Source organism: Meles meles, chromosome 12 (assembly GCF_922984935.1).
Source record: "Meles meles chromosome 12, mMelMel3.1 paternal haplotype, whole genome shotgun sequence".
NCBI classification, from domain to species: domain Eukaryota; kingdom Metazoa; phylum Chordata; class Mammalia; order Carnivora; family Mustelidae; genus Meles; species Meles meles.
In genome coordinates, this window is record NC_060077.1 from 66,482,503 (window position 1) to 66,503,669 (window position 21,167).

The window sequence follows — 21,167 nt, forward strand, 5'->3', positions numbered from 1 at the left end:
TTTTAGATTCTAGATTCTTAGTTTCTTGACTTTCCTCATTCTTCCCTTAGGGAAAAGTGTCCACAAATGTTGGGATTATTTCCCTATTTATCTTTCTTCCCTTGAATCTTCACGTGGTAATCCTTTACTATCATATTAGCTTGATAATGCACATAAGCAGTTTTTTAACATTTTGTACAGTTTTTTCCTATATTTTGTGAAAGTACTAGTCTTAATTATTTAGAGCAGCATGCATGGAACAGAGTGATAAATGTATTTACCTATTTACTTATTTTCTATTTCACACATAAAATGTCTCAAATTTTCCATTACTATGATACTGAAGTCTAACTACCACAATTCCACACATATTAAGTAGCGTTCAATAAATATTTTTGAATGAATAAATCATAATTATATGACAATACTTAAATATTGAATGGGTAGAGTTGGCATCTTTTCAGATTACTATTCTTCCTGCATTTTCAGTCTTAATCAATGTACTAAATTGACTAGCTTATGTTAACTTCAGATTAATATGAAATTAGAAAGCCTGATTTTATATTCCTGATTATCAGTTTTGAATAAGTTTGCTTAATTTTCCAAATTTTCTGTTTCTAAAATAGGACCCATTTCACAGGATTACTCTGAATGACAAAAGAATATATGGAAACATTCACATGATGACTAGAATTATTAACTTATTTCACAGATGATTTAATACACATAAGACTGGAGAGAGAGGCAGGGGCCAAGTCTTTAGGTCTGTGGACGATTCAGAATCTTTTATTGAAGACTGTTTAGTGGTTGTTAATTTCATATATGCTGTTCTGTCTGCCAGGTGGGGAATGGGGTGTGAGCCCAAACTGAAAGGGAAGCTTAGATGGTGCCAGTGATGATGGAATAACCCAGTGGGCTAATTTGAAAGCATGTAGGGAATAAACTTAATGGAACATGGTGATCGCATAAGTATAGAGGGTGATATGGAAAAAAAGAGAAAATAAGACCAGTCCAATTATTTTTCTTTTGTTTTTTCTTTTTTCTTTTTTTCTTTTTTAAGACTTTATTTATTTATTTGACAGATAGAGAGTACAAGTAGGCAGAGCAGCAGGCAGAGGGAGAGGGAGAAGCAGACTCCCTGCTGAGCAGGGAGCCCGATGTGGGGCTTGATCCCAGGACCCTGGGATCATGACCCGAGCTGAAGGCAGCCACTTAACCGACTGAGCCACCCAGGTGCCCCATTTTTTTTTTCTTTTTAAGATTTTATTTACTTATTAGAGAGAGAGAGAGTGAGCATGAGTTGGGTTTGGGATGGGGAGGCAGAAGGAGAAGCAGATACCTGGCTGAACAGGGTGCCCAACTTGGGGCTCAATCCCAGGACCCTGAAATCATGACCCAACCAAAGGCAGATGCTTCACTGACTGAGCCACCATGGCATCCCCAGTTATTTTTCTTTAAATACTTTCAGGGGTGCCTGGGTGGCTTGGTAGGTTGATGTCCTCTTGGTTTCAGCTCAGGTCATAATCCTCAAGATCATGAGATTTAGCCCCAAGTCAGGCTCTGCTCTAGGCATAGAGTCTGCTTTGAGAGTCTGTCTCTCCCTCTCCCTCTGCTCCTTACCCTATGTGTACACACTCTCTCAAATTAACCTTTAAAAAATTTTTCTTATAAACACATTTAATGTTTTTCAAACCAACATTTTTGAATTTGATTTTTGATTTTTTTTTTAATTTTACTTTTTTTTCTTCTGGTCCTCTACTCATGCTTTCACAATTTGATGGTTTTACTGCTTGTTTTTCACCATCCTCTTTTGGTTCCTTCCCATTCTTGGTTTTTAAAATTGTTACCCATTTCATTTATTCACTTAATGAACCCCATCCTATAGCCCAGACTCCATTCCAGAGACCTGCCACATTTCTCACTTATTATTTTCTTAATCCTAAAATCCAGATTTCCTCATGTCAGTCCTTTTCTCCCTCCTGCCACTAAAGATATCCCTTACTGATCAACTGTAATTGTTCCCTTTGCCTTAAAGTCCTACCCAGCTAATCCATCAAGAAAGCCTGCCAGAGGGCCCCACTCTTCAGACATCATAGTCCTCTTTCACTGGCTCTGAGTGGCCACCATTTCCTCTTCTTCTCTAACCTGGGGATTTATTCAAATACAGTTTTACTCAATACCACAGCCTTCAGTTTCAGAGTAATTACTCCAGCGAATCAGAAGGAAGTTACTGAGTATCCTTATTTATACAGCAGTGATGTGGATATTTACCTTCATGGGAGAATTTGCATTTTGAAAGAGAAAGTCCAGAAAGAAAATCAATGAATCACTAATGGCAGCTTTTTCCAGTGATGTGATACTTTCTTAGAGGTGATACTTTGGGACTTCTTTCTAGGCGGTCTTTTTTTTTTTTTTTTTTCCAGCATAACAGTGTTAATTGTTTTTGCACCACACCCAGTGCTCCATGCAATACGTGCCCTCCCTATTACCCACCACCTGGTTCCCCAACCTCCCACCGCCTGCCCCTTCAGAACCTTCAGTTCTAGGCAGTCATTTAACCTGGGTGGTGATCCACTCCATTTAGAAATAGGTAGAGATAACAGAAGATCATTGGCCATCTTTTTCTACCAGCTGGGTAGAAAATAGGTTTTCACCAAATTCTGACAGTAATTTTTTTTTAAATCAGTGAAGCTGAGATTCCACAAACTAGCCTAGAGTGGCCATTCTCAAACTTTTCTGCACAATAGAAATGCCTGAGAAGTTAAAAAGAAAAAGAAAAAAAAAAAAAAAAAGATCCATCCTAACACCCAGGCCAAGTTAAATCAGAATCTCTGATGGTGGACTCAGGAGTTGGCATTTTTATTTTATCTTAAAGATTTTATTTATTTGATAGCAAGAGACACAGCAAGAGAGGGAACACAAGCAGGGGAAATGGGAGAAGGAAAAGCAGGCTTCCCACTGCACAGGGAGCCCAATAAAGGGATGTGGGCCTCGATCCTAGGACTCTGGGCATGACCTAAACTGAAGGCAGACAGTTAATGACTGAGCCACCAAGGCACCCTGTGGAATTGGCATTTTTAAAACTTGCTTCTCAAATTTATTGTTCACATGAATCAACCAGGGATATCTTTAAACTGAAGATTTTGAATCAGTTTCCCACTCAGTGGGTGCTGAGATACTATATTGAGAGAGTTGGAGACCCATTTTTAAACTTGACTATACATTGTAATCACTCTGGGCAGTGAATGGATGAATGATGAATGAATGAATATATACATACATACAAACATACATACAGACAAATTACAAAATGATGCCCAGATTCCACATGTAGAGAATAATAGCAAATTACACTAATATTGTTCAAATTAACCCTACCATTATAGCTGATCATCTAACTCAGAGAAAATAAATCCTCTGATGGATGCAATAGAGTAATATATGATCAGAAGCAGTATTTCTCCTTTCCATGTTTGCTGCTCTTCCTGAGGGTGAAGAGAATTTCACCAAAACCTATCAAATATTGGTGAGTATGGGAACATCAGTCAAAACAACTGCTGTCCCTTCATGTGCCTTGACAATCAGCTATGTGGTATCAGGGAAAACAAGGCAGTTCACCAGGTAGTTTTCCACAAGTAAAACTGCTGAAGAACTGAAGGATTGGGGAACATGTTTTTTTTTTTTTTTTTTTTTTTTTTTTTTTTTTTTTTTTTTTTTAAAGATTTTATTTATTTATTTGACAGAGAGAGATACAAGTAGGCAGAGAGGCAGGCAGAGAGAGTGAGAGGGAAGCAGGCTCCCTGCCGAGCAGAGAGCCCGATGTGGGACTCGATCCCAGGACCCCGAGATCATGACCTGAGCCGAAGGCAGCGGCTTAAACCACTGAGCCACCCAGGCGCCCCAACATGTTTTGCCAAGTTAAGTTTTGTGCCTCTTTTTTAGCCTCAGCATTTCAAATGGAATTTGAATCTTGGGGGGTTAGAGTTCATTTACTTTTTGGCAGAACAGCACTTCCTGTTTCTAAGAAAAAGTCCCCAGAATGCTTCTTTCACATCAAATGCTGTTACAAAACAGCACTTGGTGAATTGAATGCAAGTGAATGAGAAACACATGGATTAAGTTTCCATTAGCATCCACATGGGTTTAATAATTAAGGGAAAATGGTTGACAAAAAAGAATGTTTTGAGTTTTGCCCAATTGGAAGTTTTGTTTAAAAAAAAAAAAGTGCTTAAAGTCACTCATTCCAGACCTGATACATGCCTGAGATTACTCATCCCTAACAAAACAACCCAAATCAAGCTCATAATATGAGACCCAAACAATAAATTCCATCCTCTTAAAAACCAATGCAGCACTCACTGGGTTTTGGGAATTGTGAAATCAATGAACCATCCTCTTGTGAAAGTAAATAAAGCAAATGTCATTTAAAATGGAGTTAGCAAATCCTGAAGGGGGTGCTTTCACCCAGGTACCATACCACTCTTTGCTGGCTGTTTAACAAGCCAGAAGAAGGAAGATAAGAACTTATTTTGATAAGAGAGGATACTTTTGACTTTGGCATTTATCTTATGCCTCTAAAAAAAAGTAAGATCCCTCCCTGCCCCAGCAACAAGGTACTACTTACTGCTTTCAGCCAATGAGAAATTGCTACAACTCTTGTTCCTAATAAACTTTTAATCAGAACAGTCCTCCCCAATTGTCTCCTAGAATATAATAAAAGCTGGCCTTCCCTTCATCTCTTTGGACTTATCTGTGGTTTGCTGTATCCTGCTTGTTCTTAATTGCATTCCTCTATTTCTTAATAATTTCATCTTTTAATTAAATAAAACTGCTCTTTGCTCTGTTTAAAGTTAACACTACTATCATTGAACTGTCTTAAGGAATGTGTTGTTTTGTTCACATCAGGTCACTTATAGTTTCTAACCATTATGGATTTAGCTCCTTCTCTTCATTAAGCACATTTTAAAATCAATATCACCCACCTGAAATTATACCTAACAAGTAATGGCCTTAGAAACACTTTAACCTGGAAGTCCGTTTAGGTTTGTCCAGATGCTGTCCCTTGATAGATGTGTAATAGGCAAGTTATTTAAAACTGATTCATTTCCCTCATAATTACAAACAAAAGGTAAGACTAGATTAGTGTTTCCCAATTCTCAATACTTTGGACAATTCAACTAGTAAAATTCCTGATATTGTATCCCTATAGTAAAAGAAGACAAGAAAAGTAGCAGGGAGTGAAATGAATCCAAAATTATTGTCAAGATTTACAAGATTAGGAAAGATGTACCTTTGGGGGAGAGTACTATTTTACCTCATTTCTATTGGTAATGATGTCTGAGAAACATTGAATCTAATGTCAAACAAGTAGTCTTCAATTTTCTATTATCCTTTCCACCTATTATTTAGAACTTTCTACTTCAGCATATTATAGGCATATTGAATAGGAGGCATCTAAAATTGTCTCAATATCTATTCACCAAGACTATTCTTGTTCTTATGCTTTTAAAACAAAAAAAATCTATTGATTGCCCCACCAGTTACCCAACTTAAACTAATAACTCTAAAATACTGAAAATTGAAAATAAAACATGGAATAAAAATAAGTCTTCACACCCCAGGCCATTAGACACTCTCCTGTTATCAAGGGTCAAATTATATGCACATATTTGTGTACCTTCCCCATACACAAAATGTGCCTATACATTATACCTATGTATACCTATATGTGTAAGTGTGTCTTCCAGTGTTTCTGCATAAATGGAACCATATCATATACATTGTTGGTCTTTTCAGTTTACTTTTTCTTAATTAACCAATTCTTGGGAATTAGCTTTATTATTATGAAACTTTTTTCCATATCTTTCATATCTTTATAATATTCCACTTTGTGTATATCCTCTAAGAGCTTTTGATTATTTTATTTAAAGAAAATGTTTAATAAATATGTATTGAATGGGTAGATGAATGATTTCCCTATGAGCATCTAGGATATTGCCAAAATTTAGTTATTACAAAACTTCTGCAGTAAATATTCTTGTACATACATTCTTAATGTGTTTATTTCAGTGTATTTGTGAGTTCAATTCCTAAAAATAGAATTGGTTGGACCAAGGTCACATATTTCACATTTTGATAGACTTTCTAAATTATCATATAGTATAGTGAATCAGTCTGTACTTACACCGAATATATACGAGAGAGCATATTTTCCACACTCCTAACAATCCTTTATTTTTTGCCAATCTTTTTTATATACTTAAAAGTTATTTATATTTCCTTTGTAAGTTCCTGTTCAAAATTTTCTTTATTTTAGAATTTTATTTGAAAGAAATTTAAGATACATGTAAATAAGTATCTTATGTAATCATAGATATTCTTAAATATTGATTTTTAAGTGATATTTAATATGTCATTTACAAAAACTGCTTAGATATTTTCTCAGGTTATATTTTCACTTGTTAATGATATCTTTGTTCAAAAATTACTTTATCTTTTTAAAGACATTTACAGTTTATTTATTTTTAAATCTTGCATCAAAAATCTTTCCCCTGAAATATTTAAAAGTTTGCTCATTAATATTACAGAGTTTTTTGTATCCCTTTATTATGTTTTTCTTTGATTTATCAATAGTTTTTGTGAAAAAAGGGTAAAGCTGTTTTTAATAATGACTTCATCATATAATGAAATCTTATGTAAACACATGTCTATTTATAGACCTCCTCCTGCTGTTCTGGTCTAGTGATCTGTTTTCCTATGCCAGGGACAAACTGTTTTAATTACAGCAGTTTTATGATGTATTTTAATGTTTTATGTTTCCTTTTATTAATTTTTTTTAAAAAAAAAAACTACTGTCTATTTTTAGTGTCTGTTTTTCCACTTCATTTGAAATATAGAGGTAGCTTCTATTGTTAAAAAGCAACACACAGAAATTCTATTAATTGAGGCTACACTGAATTTATCAAATTATAGTGGAAGAGCTGGCTTCTTTGCATAATAAATCTTTCATATGTTTTCATCTGTCTTTATGTACTTTGAGATAATCTGGTATTAGTATTAATTTTACTTCTTGCTTTGAAAGTTTATGCCAAATTTATATTTGCATTTCTAGAGTTGCACTGTATAATATTACCCCTATTTTGGTAACATCGTCAGTATCTTTTTGCCTGGAAGTTCTTAAGCATGCTAAACCAAGACCACTCTGGAATAGCCCTAGATTTCTCTTCTTATTTAATGTCATAGTCTCTCAAAAACACTCTTCTCTGATCTCTCCAAATTGTTCCCTAATATTTTATTACTTTCTACCTATCCCTCTTACCCTTTGTTAATTTCTGTCCTGTAAGAACAAAATATGATTGTTTGAATCTTAACACAAAACAATGTGATACTGCCTTTAAGGACAATAAGAATCCATGCAATGTGTAGACAGTATTAAATTTCTAGTAGCTGGTCATAACAGTTTTTTGCCCAATAAATATTTGTTATTTATTGAAAAATAATATTGTCTTAGAATTATTATAGTCATTTTTATTTACTTTTTTGCCAGTTCATAAGTAGTTCAATCAAAACAATAAGTGAATTTATAGATGGCCTGCATCTATATTAAATACTTAAAAGTGATTTTATTTTATTTTTTTAAAGATTTTATTTATTTATGGGGGGAAGGGGACAGAAGGAGAGGGAGAGAGTCTTAAACACTGTTAAAAAGTAACAGATAAGCCAAAATACTTATTATTATGCTGTAACTGTCTCTGTGTAGTGGTAGCCACCCCCTCAGAAGTGTTATCTCCATTTAAATTTAAGAAGAACATAGCAGTAACCTCTTCAATATCAGCCACAGCAACTTCTTTAAAGATATGTCTCCAAAGGAAAGGAAACAAAAGTGAAAATGAACTTTTGGGACTTCATCAAGATCAAAAGCTTCTGCACAGCAAAGGAAACATTCAACAAAACTAAGAGGCAACCCACAGAATGGGAGAAGATATTTGCAAATGACAGTACAAACAGAAGGCTGATATCCAGGATCTATAAAGAACTTCTCAAACTCAACACACACAAAACAGATAATCATATCAAAAAATGGGCAGAAGATATGAACAGACACTTCTCCAATGAAGATATACAAATGGCTATCAGACACATGAAAAAATGTTCATCATCACTAGCCATTAGGGAGATTCAAATTAAAACCACATTGAGATACCACCTGACACCAGTTAGAATGGCCAAAATTAGCAAGACAGGAAACAACGTGTGTTGGATGTGGAGAAAGGGGAACCTTCTTACACTGTTGGTGGGAGTGCAAGTTGGTGCAGCCACTTTGGAGAACAGTGTGGAGATTCCTGAAGAAATTAAGAATAGAGCTTCCCTATGACCCTGCAATTGCACTGCTGGGTATTTACCCCAAAGATACAGATGTAGCGAAAAGAAGGCCCAATGTTTATTGCAGCAATGGCCACAGTCGCCAAACTGTGGAAAGAACCAAGATGCCCTTCAACGGACGAATGGATAAGGAAGATGTGATCGATATACACTATGGAGTATTATGCCTCCATCAGAAAGGATGAATACCCAACTTTTGTAGTAACATGGACGGGACTGGAAGAGATTATGCTGAGCGAAATAAGTCAAACAGAGAGAGTCAATTATTATATGGTTTCACTTATTTGTGGAGCATAACAAATAACATGGAGGACATGGGGAGATGGAGAGGAGAAGGGAGTTGAGGGAAATTGGAAGGGGAGGTGAACCATGAGAGACTATGGACACTGAAAAACAACCTGAGGGTTTTGAAGGGGCGGGGGAGTGGGAGGTTAGGGGAACCAGGTGGTGGGTATAGGGAGGGCATGTATTGCATGGAGCACTGAGTATGGTGCAAAGTGAATACTGTTACGCTGAAAAGAAATTTCTAAAAAAATTAAAAATTAAAAAAACTTAAAAAAATAAATAAATTTAAGTATAAAGTTGTTCATGCTACTAACAAGAAAGAAAATAGAATGAAGATAAGGTAACCAATATTTTAGTGGAACACAACTTCAGTGTGTTCACTGATACCTCTCCAAAAGCTATGGCCATGCTCTATTCCCCAGAACTTGTGAATGGATCTTATTTGGAAAATGGGCATTTGCAGATGCAATTAAATTAAGGACCTTGAGATGAGGACATAAATCTGGATTATTGGAGTGGGGTCTAAATCCAATGGCAAGTGTCCTTGTGAAAGAAAGAGGAAGATTTAATATAGAAGAGAAGAAACATTAAGAAGATATGGCCATATGAAGATGGAGCCAGAGACTATAGTTGGAATGGAATAAACTGTGACACACACACACACCCCAAATTGATATGTTTAATTTCTAATGTCTAGCCTTTAGAATATGACTGCCTTTGGACCTAAAGCCTTTAAAGGGATAATTAAGGTTAAATGAGTTTCCCTTAGCATGGGCCCTAATCCAATAAAACTGGTGTCCTTACAATCAGAGAAGATTAGAACAGAGGCACACAGAGGAAAGACCATGAGAAGACAGAGGGAAAAGATAGTCACTTACAGGCCAAGGAGAGAGGGCTGCAAATGAAACCAGCTCTGTGGACATTCTGATCTTCGACTTCTAGCCTCCAGAATCGAGGAAATAAATTCCCGTTATTTAAACCACTTTGTCTGCAGTACTTTGTTATGGCACCTTAGCAAAGAAATAACAACAGTGATGCCAAGAAACATCTGGAGCCACCAAATGCTGAAAGAGGCAAGGCTGGATTTTCTCCTAGAGACTTCAGAGAGAATGTAGTCCATCATTTTGGACTTCTAGCCTCCAGAACTGAGAGAATAAATGTTTCTGTTGTTTTAAGTGACCAAGTTTATTGTAATTTGTTATTACCACCCCAGGAAACTAATACAACATTTATTTTAGCAAGGAAACTCAAGTGGTTTTAAGTGCCTGTGTTTATTATTTTGAGCCATAGTCCATAGAAGGTGATGAGCAAAAGTCTCTGAGCAAAGCCAAAAATAGACAAGAAGATTAGAAGTTTTGCTTAGGCCTTCTGCCTTCAACCTGTTTCTGTCACTAGCTTCAGTGTACTTAAAAACAAATGAAACAGCAACAACAACAACAACAAAATACTAAGTATGAAAATATTTTCCTCTTGAGATTTCTAATACTGAAATGAAAAGATCCTGAAATCAGATTCCACTAGGTCTTTAACAGTGGTAATCACTGATGTGGGGTTCAGGAGCTAACAGTCAAGAAAGAATTCTTGAGAAGTTTTTAGCACAGAAAAGGTGTTTTTTTTAAAGCAGGGGGATAGGACCATGGGCAGAAAGCTGCCCTAAGATAGTGAGGAGCAATTGATCATATACTTTGGATTTGGGGAAAGTAAAGACAAAGTAAGTTTCCAAAATGATTTTCATATGCTGAAGAAGACTTACAGGATCCTGGAGACCTAGCTATTGTCAAGCTAAGGTTGTTTTTCCTTTCTGCAAGACATTATCATTAAGACAGTTGGGAGTTCCTGGAAGAATGTCATACTCTGGGGCACCTGGGTGGCTCAGTGGGTTAAGCCGCTGCCTTCGGCTCAGGTCATGATCTCAGGGTCCTGGAATCGAGCCCCACATCCGGCTCTCCACTCAGCAGGGAGCCTGCTTCCCCCTCTCTCTGCCTGCCTCTCTGCCTACTTGTGATCTCTCTCTCTGTCAAATAAATAAATAAAATCTTTTTAAAAAAAAAAGAATGTCATACTCTTGTCTGCCTCAAGTATTTGTCAATAGGCTGCAAGTTACAAGGAAATTTACATTTCCTTTTGCCTTGGTCTCTACACCAATCATATGTTTTACATTGCATATTTGATTATACAAAGCACTTTCCAAAATGTTGCATTTGATCCAGTTTGTTTCCTTCTCCATTCTTCCAAACCGTTATTTGTAGAGAAGTTCTAAAAAGGTCTCGCTGTAGTCATCTGGTTACCATAGAGTCCACCCCACTGTGCTCTAGGCCCAACTCAAATGGCACTTTCTCCAAGAAGGCTTCCATGGAGAGCCTGTCGTGACTTGAATGCATTATATTCCACTATTTCATTCTACATTTTGTGTCCTCTAGAACATAAATTTGAGAGCAGGAAAATACATTTTCACATCAAAGTTCCAACAGCAGTGTTTTTGTTTGTTATTTGTAACAGGAATTCAACAAATATTTTTGAATGAATGAATAAATTTATTTTTCTCTATATCCTGTGATTTCAGTGAGATAGATACTCACATTTTAGAAATTGAGCCAGAAAAATTATAGCAGTAGCTCAGGGAAATTTAGTTAGTGCAATAGTTAGAATGATACCATCATTGTCTTTATTCTTTTTTTTTTTCCTGCAGACTGCTTATCTATGGGTCATAGGAAGACAGAATGGATTTTACTGCAAAAAGGTAATGGCTCTATAAGCATTAAAACTATTGCCATAATATTTTCATGGCTGCCTCTTCTTCCTCGCAGCAGGGACCTTTAAAAAGTACAGTTAAAAGAAAAGGCTGTTCAGGGGCGCCTGGGTGGCTCAGTGGGTTAAAGCCTCTGCCTTTGGCTCAGGTCATGATCCCAGGGTCTTGGGATCGAGCCCCACATGGGACTTTCTGCTCTGCAGGGAGCCTGCTTCCTCCTCTCTCTCTGCCTGCCTCTCTGCCTAGTTGTAATTTCTCTCTGTCAAATAAATAAAATATTAAAAAAAAAAGAAAAGGCTGTTCATAAGCAGATATAACAGATGACAAAATAAACAATGAGAGCACTATAAAAGATAAAAGGGGGATGTTTCTGGGAGATAAAATAAACTGTTTCTGCTCTTCATTTTAAGAGCAATTCTTAATTAGAAACTTTTGCCACATTTAGTAATGGTATGAAGGGTGTAAGGAGGTAAACATAATATTCCCTCTACCCTTCTAAGTTCTTGCTGAGACCCCGGTAATAAAAGTCAGATTGACAATAGAAAAAGAAAGAACAGTTTATTGACATGTATACCTCACACATGCATGAGAATACCCAGAAAAAATGAATGCATTCCCTGAGATGGCCCAAGGCACCACCTCATATACCATTTTAATCTAAAAACAAAAGAAAAGTAGTGTGGGATGGTGCAGATTTGGGGAGGTTACTAGGAAAAGCAAAGTAAACGGGCAAAAGTTGTTAAGCAGATTTAAGTCTGTGCCTTTCCATTGACTAGATTCTATTATGACTTAGAGTAATCCTTCTCTTCCTGATACTTATAGGGAGACACTTACAAATGGAAATTTCCTTTATAAATATAAATTTATCTCACGAAAGGGTAACTTTCAGGGTATCATATTTTGCTCTCCTTCGGGACAAAAATACTTCATTAAATCGAGAGAATTCTTCTTCTATTATTTTGTCAGTGAAGTAGTTTATAAACTCATAACTTCCTTCTAAAGTTTGTACTTAACAATTTCATTGCAAAAAGGTCAGCCACACTCACAGATGTGCATGTGTGCATCATACCCACTATAAACTAAAGGCTGATGCAGTAGGAGCATATATCTGAGTAGTATTGGCTTCCATCCTACAAGAAGGCAGGAGAGTGAAGGCATTGGTTATAGAATGGTTTTCTGTTGACTGAAGAAGGTCATTCAAAGCATAAAGACATGGGAAATATTTTTCTTTTAAGCTCTGGAATGGGGAAGGATTAGGGAAAAAAATGAATTACTATTCCAATAGCAGTAGCATCAGGCAGGATTAAGTAAGTCACAGGTAACAATTTATTTGCTACATAACCACACCCCCTGTTCAGCTAGGTTGCTGTTTAAGTACTCGGTAGTAAATTTCTTCTAGAGGTCAAAGAAATCCAGCTACCTGCCTCATTGGGGTTTCAGAGTGTTTGAAGTGTCCAATATATAGTGGTATGATTGCATGCATGACAAATATTTGCCTCCCACACAGGCACTTTCTTTGCTTTCTCTGTGCAGACTTCCAGAGCAGCCCAGGGAGACTGCAAGTGAGATGAGATGGTGCAAGCTCATTAACAAAGATCTAATAACAAAATCACATACACACACACAAAATCTAATTAGCAAGGTTACCTCTGGAGCAACAGCCCCATGGCAATAAACACAGGGTTGAATTTGTTTTCTGCCTAGAACCATATTTTTTCCATTTCCCTTAGAATTAAAAAAAAAAAAATACTCTTCCTTCCAAATTTTGTCCTCACTTACATCACTGTTTCTCATGTTTCCCAGACTCTGGGATTCTTCTCAGTGTTTAGAGGGAGTTACCAGAGACATTTCCACCGAGAGGAAGCCTTTGGTCAGGGCTACTCCCATTAAAGCACTCTCCCCAGAATACCCAGGCTGGGACTGCACACAGAAGCTACTTGGAGAGTGGGGTGGCCTGATGGTTGTTTCATGACACAGAGCAATAGCACCCAATTGCTGAGGAAGGCAGTGAGAGCTGGGTTTAGGAACCAATGCACCCCATCCCAACTGAAATGACAGGGGAGGCAGGAGCTGTGGAATGCAATTACATGGATTGGAATTTGGCCAGCCTACTAGGGTGAAATGGCACAGCAGCTCCTGCATCCCTCTGTTTGCTGGGCTGAAGGAGTTTACACATCATTTACCATATACACGAGAATCTTCCACAGGCAGCTGTGATTGGCTCTCAAGAACCTGCAATAAGGAAACTGGTTTTTGCTTACTTATGAAATTTGAGCCGCAGCAAACATGAAGGCCTTCCATTCTAGCACCTCATTTAAGAATGAAGTTACTCATACAAGTTGAGTATACTCATATAGTTGAGTGGTAGAGGGTTTCGAGTTAGATTTCAGAAATTTCAATTTTAGGTCTTATCTTATTGCCACTGTCCTTTTACTGTAAACTGTAATTTGAGCACTTGAAAAAAAAATATTGTAATTCCTTAGGAAGTCAGACAGGCTTGGTGTTAATATGAGTGCATTTTTACCACCCTTGCCTCAGTCTTTTTCCATGACTTTGATAATGGGGATAATGTTTTGGTAATTGGAGATGTCTACCTCACTGGAAGGTTGGTTGAACTATAATGCTTCTAAGAGAAGACAGGAGAAAATCATTAAAATTTTGGGATAAGAAAAGATTTCTGAGGTCACAAAGCACAAACCATAATGGAAAATAACTAATAAACTGTACTTCTTCGAAATTAAAACACTCAGCTCTTTCAAAGACACCATTACAAAAATGAAAAGGCTAATCATAGTCCACAAGGAAATATTGACAATGGATGTATCTAACAAAGGACTTGAATTCAGAATTTATAAATAACTATAATCCAATTATATAAGAACAAAGAGCCTGATAAAAATAAATGGACAAAGGACTTTAACAGACACTTTAGAAAAGTTGTACTTCTGGCCAATAAGTACATGAGAAGATGCTTACCATGATTAGTCATGGGCAAATGAAAATTAAAACCCACAAAAGATACCCATTTTATACCAATTAGTATGTCTAAAATTAAGGTTTGCAATACCCAGTGTTGATGAGGATATGGAGTTCCCAGAACTCAGAATATTTCTGGTGAGAGTAAAATGATTAAAAAAAGAAAAAAAGAGGGGCGCCTGGTGGCTCAGTGTGTTAAAGCCTCTGCCTTCGGCTCAGGTCATAATCCCAGAGTTCTGGGATCGAGCCCCACATCGGGCTCTCTGCTCTGCGGACAGCCTGCTTCCTCCTCTCTCTCTCTGCCTTGCTCTCTGCCTACTTGTGATCTCTGTCTGTCAAATAAATAAAACAAAATCTTAAAAAAAAAATAGAAAGAAAAAAAGAAACTTTGGAAATTAGTTTGGCACTTTCTTACAAAGTTAAATATTTATCTACTTTCACTTCTAGCTGTTTAACTGAAGTGAAAACATACCCACAAAAAATCTTTTACATGAGTGTTCATAGCAGGTTTATTTACAATAGTCAAAATGTAAAGCAACCCAATGTCATGAGTTATGGCATAGTTTATGTGGCATACTTTTCTCAGCAATAAAAATGAACACACTATAGATACAGATAATAGGGATGAATTAAACATTGGTTTGAATGAAAGAAGCCAGGTACTACAAGTGATTCTATATACATGAAGTTTTAAAGTAGGCAACATAAATGTATGAAAATAAAACAAGTCAGTGGTTTCCTGGGACAAATTGGAGTTGTTGGATTGGCTGTAAAGGAGTTAAAAAGAATGTTTTAGAATGACAGAATTATTTCATATCTTTTATTAGAGTGGTACTCATACTTGTCACATTTGGTATTTGGGTGGTGTAATATATTTGTCAAAATTCATGGAACTACATGGGAAAACTGGACTGCTTCCTTATACCATACACAAAAATAAACACAAAATTGATGAAAGGCTTAAATCTGAGACCTGAAACCATAACAATCCTAGAATAGAGCACAGGCAGTGATGTCGCTTAGCAACTTCTTGTATGTCTCTTGAGGCAAGGGAAACAAAAGCAAAAATAAACTGTTGGGACTACATCAAAATGAAAACTTCTATACAAAAAAGCAAACAATCAACAAAACTAAAAGACAGCCTACTGAATGGAAGAGTATATTTGTACATGACATATCTAATAAAGGGTTAGTATCTGATATATATAAAGAACTGACACAACTCAGTACCCAAAAAACAAATAATCCAATTAAAAATTGGGCAGAAGACGTGAACAGACATTTCTCCAAAGAAGGCATACAGGTGGTCAACAGACACACAAAAAGATGTTCAATATCAAATGCAAATCACAACCACAATTGGATACCATGTCACACCTTCAGAAAAATTTTTAAAAATGCAAGAAACTACAAGTGTTGGTGAAGGTGTGGAGAAAAAGGAACCCTGGTGCACTGTTGGTGGGAACGTAAATTGGAATAGCCACTGGGAAAAACAGGATGGATGTTCCTCAAAAAATTAAGAATAGAGTTACCATATGATCCAGTAATTCCAGTACTGTGTATTTACCCCCCAAAAATGAAAACTCTAATGTAAAAAGATATATGCACCCATATATTTATTACAGTATTATTTATAATAGCCAAATTAGGGAAGCAACCCAAGTGACCATCAGTAGATGAATGGATAAAGTTGTGTATATATTACAATGGGATATTATTCAGCCATACATAAGAATGAAACTTGCCATTCGCAACCACATGAATGGATCTAGAGGTTATAATGCTGAGTGAAATAAGTCAGAGCAGGACAAATTCCATACGATTTCACTCATATGTGGAATTTAAGAAACAAAACAAACAGAGTCAAACAAACAAAAAAAAAAAAACCAGACTCTTAAATATAAAGAATAAACTGATGATTACCAGAGGGGGGTGGGTAAGGGAATGGGAGAAATAGGTGAAGGGAATTAAGAATACACCATTATGATAAGCATAGAGCAATGCATAGAATTGTTGATTCACTGTGTTGTACACTTGAAAGTAATATAACACTGTTAATTATACTGGAATAAAAAAACTTGGAGAATTTGGCAACAACAAAAAAACATAAAAAAATATGTTAAATCAATTCTTGAGTGCATAAATCGACTTTGATATAAAAGGAGCTTCCTCCATCAAACATGAATGTACCTGAAAGGCATACTAAGTGAAATAAACCAGAGAAAGGAAAATACCTGCATGATCTCATAGGTAGAATCTAAAAAAGTTGAATCCAGTAGAATGCAGTAGAATGGTGGCAAGCAGGGGGAGAAGGATGGAGGACAAACATGGAGATGTTGGTCAAAGTGTACAAAGTTGAAATTATATATGATAGGTAAGTCTAGAGAGCTAATGCACAACATGATTGCTATAGGTAATAAATAATACTGTACTGAATAGTAGACATATGCTAAGAGAGATTTCCAATGCTCTCATCACACACACAAAAATAACTACATTAGAAGAAGATACGTTAATTAGCTCAACCATAGTAAAAATTTTGCTATATATATATGTGTGTATATAGATATGTATATCAAATCTTCATGTTGTGTACCTTAAATACATTTAAGTTCATTTTACAAATAATTAAAAATATTTTTTAAATTCACACAACTATATCCTTAAGATGGCTGTATTTTATTGTAAGTGAATTAGGACTCAAAACATCATTTAAAAAGTCAATGTGATGGTTACCTCTGACTGTAGGAGCACATAGCAGGTTTAATGACATTGGCTCTGTTACAGTTTTGAAAATGGATGGTCAGCTTATGAGTACAGGTTTATCATCATGCTTCATAAAACATACAGAGAATTTATAATTTGTCATGTACTGAATACTACATAATAAAATTTTTAAAGGAACTAAAACAAAATTAGCAAACTGACCATATGTAAAATGCTGATCAAAGTTGACAGGCTTTATCAAAGGATTACTGCATGTTAATCTTTCATAAGCTCTAGTTTATTCAATTTTTGTGCAAATGTATAGGATAGTTTTAGTGTTCTAACTATAAATATGAGGACACTGATGATCAGAAATGTTGAGCCAGTTCCCCAACATAGCACAGTTAGGTAAGGATCCAGGTCTAACAAGTTCTTCCTTTTACCCCACCATGTTCAAACTGCTTCTAGTACTTGACCCAATACCTGTCAGTTTAGCCCTCTTGATAATACATTCTCTGCTTTTTCAGGGCCTAAAGTATTCAGCTCCTCTCCCCACTTTTCTCAATGCCTACTAGGTAGCCATGCTCATTTACCTGTGTTCTGTTTCTCATGGCCACTTTCTGCTTCAGACACTTTTGTTTCATGCCCAGACTATTCCCATCGTCTTTTCTTCCTGTTTCCTTTCCCTTCCTCAAATTTATTCTACAAATTAGTGACATTTTCTTCATATATAATTCTTACTTATAGCAAGCTGGTCACAAATATAAACTGGCTTTCAAATTACTGAAAGATAAAATGCTCTCCTGATTCAAGCTCTCACAGACCCACAGTGGAATCCAAACCAGTACTGCCTCATCAGATATGCACATTATGCTCCAAGTCAAAATGTCTGCAAGGATGCTCTGGACAGATCACATACTCTCCATATTATACACCTTCCCTCTTGTTCCCCTCCTGGAGAGCTCTGCCTTTCCTTTCTTCTTTCTGAATCCTTTTGTCTTTCAGTTCTGAAGTTACCTCCTCAGTGAGGTTTCTCTGGCCACCCACAACAAACCCAAGCTACACCATCCTCTTCAGATTTTGTGTTTTACTTCATTTAATGTATCCTTTCATCTATTTACATCTCTAGGTTTCTACTCTGGGCCATCTTGATGTGTAGTGTGGGACTGTAGTAGTAAATGAGTCCTCGTTATTATGAAGATTATATTCTTAAATTTGTGCTGGCCTTATTCCTCAAAGTCAATTATAATCATCTTGATGTCTGGGATCTTATTTCAAGCCTGTATCACTTAATAGGTTATAATTCATGTATGCAATACATATATAAAGAAGGCAATCTAAAGTGAATTATCATTTATCCTATGTTTTTAATTCCTAAGTTTTACAAGTATTTATCTGGTGTGCTATAAATGAAGAGGAGAACTACTTGAAGGCTATTGTGAAAATTTAAATAGTGGTTTTTACTGGATATTTGGGTCATAAGTGATTTAATGTGCCATAAATATTTAAAAACTGAAGTAAAAAAGAGGACTCTTGTAGTATTTGAGATTCTTATATTTTGCTTTTTGAGTTCTCCTGAACTTAACCAAATGGCCTCTCCTCTAAAGAAAAATTTAATCTACTTAATAGCATAGGAGCTGTCACTTTTCCTATTATTCAGTCTTCCTTACTGTGAAGTCACAGGGCTAAGACAATACTTTATTCTCCCTATTTCATGAAGCTATACTCAGTGATTAATAAAATGCTGTCACTTAATATACAGCAAAATTATGTTGGGCAAAGGATATCGATAGGATATAGTACAAACCTTACTATCATTCATGAACAAATAAACTATAGTGTAATAATATCAATGTATAAAATGATACATACTGATCATCTTATCAAAATTTTCTCTAATGTCTCAGTTATATTTTTGACAGGATAGAATAAGTCTTAGGCTTTATTCTATATATAATATAAGAAACAGGTATGACGTTGGACAGAGAATAATTATTATCAGTAATGTAGTCTAAGGTGAGATAATATTGTTGTAGAAATGACAATGCTGTTATAATGAGATAATACCATATTTATCTGAAGTAAAAAAATAAATTATAGTTATCATTTACAATTCATTATAGGCATATTAATTAATAATTTATTATTATTAAACAGAAGGGTACACAGAAAACTCAAGAGATTATTACGCCAGTGTGCTTTGAAAACGTTGTCTTCTTAAAAGAGATTTTCATCTTTCAATTTATAGCTTATGTGGGAGGAATGAATTGGATGAAGCAACAGAACAGAGAATATGACTGCAAGAGAGGTGAGTAGAGGTAGGAAGGAGAGAGAAGATAAATTTTGGATTCTTGGAAGTATCCTAAATGAGAATTTAGGAACTAGACCAAGATTTAGAACTGCTTCTTTATTTTTTCCCAAAATATTTATTTGTTTATTTTAGAGAGAGAGAGAAGGATCACAAGTGAAAAGGGCAGAGGGAGAGGGAGAGAGAATCTCTAGCACACTCCATGCTGAGTGTTGAGACTGACATGGGACTCAGCCTTATGACCCTGAGGTCATGACTTGAGCAGGAACCAAGAGTTGGTTACTTAACCAACTGTGCCACCCAGGTGCCCCTCAGAGCCACTTCTTCAAATGCTTTTTCTATATTACCCACTTTCTAGTTCTTCCTTTGGTTAAACTAAGCCAATACCCTCTTGTGAAATCATTCCATATTTTAGGATCATCCCTTAGGACTGGAACATCCACTCTATATCAGGTCATATCAAAGAAGCTGTATTTATACAAAGACACAACATCTTCCATAATGTCTTACCGGAATAAGCAGATTAAGTAACACTGCTCACACTGGAGACCAAGAGTTGGCTGCTTAGATAGTCAAGTCAAATCAGATGAGTACAGACAGTGGGATACTTGATAGTAGTAAACTGGCAGCATAGTTCAAAATCAGTGAATTCTAGATAATGACAGAAACTGAAGTTTTGATGTTGATTTTAAATGTCTAAAATATATTTGTTATATATAGATATTGATTGATTGATTGATTGATTGATTGATTTAGGCTGGAATAGGACAGCACAACCTGATATTGAGAGAACAGGAGGGTGGAGGTAGGAGAAGGAAAAAGAAAAAAAAGACAAAGAGGAACAAATGGAACAAATATGAAATGGCAAAAGCCATTTCCTAAATTGTAAATACCCAACATTTCTCAAAATATATTTTTATCTTTCATTGTATTTGTGGACAAGCCAAATTTTTTCATACGTTCTTTTCTGAAAACACCTAGGTAATAAGGTATTAGAAATCTGAAACTTTAAGGGTGCGTAGGTGGTTCAGTCAGTTAAGCATCTGCCTTTGGTTTAGGTCATGATCTCAGGATCCTTGGATCAAGTCCTGCACTGGGCTTCCTGCTCAGAGGGAAACTTGCTTCTGTCTCTCCTCCCTGCTTGTGCTATCTCTCTCTCTCTCTCAAATAAATAAAATCTTAAAAAATAAATACATAAGAAATAAATCTGAAACTTTAGGTTGCAGACCAAAGACCACAAATTATCTGAGCTAGGAAATAAATTTTGACACAGAACAAAACAAGATGTGCACAAAGAAGGTAAGGATCAGAAAAAAAAAAACTTCATAATGTCTTCATCAATTTCTACTGAGAAGCAACTTGAAGATATCTTAAGACATGTTGCAAGCATTTTTATAAAGTATTATTAATAGTGGGAGTGGTAAACTATATTGTTAAATAATGCTATATTAATGTAACAGTTCAGATTAGGTCATATTCTACCAATAATTTCCCATTTTTATCAAGTAACAAAAACCGTAACAAGAATACACAAAACATTAGCTAGTGTAGCAACAAATCTCTGTACAGCTTAGATTTTGGCACCAAGGCACAATAAAACTTGTACCTAATATCAACAGATAGGATATTTTTTCTACCATTCAGAATGGTGCCTTAGGAGGATTTTGTTCTTATCTGAGTGTGACATAAATTGCAATACGAAGTTTCACAATATTCATATGTATTGATACATATAGCAGCGATGTGATGAAGTAATCCCTTGCTGTTACATAAAATAATGTG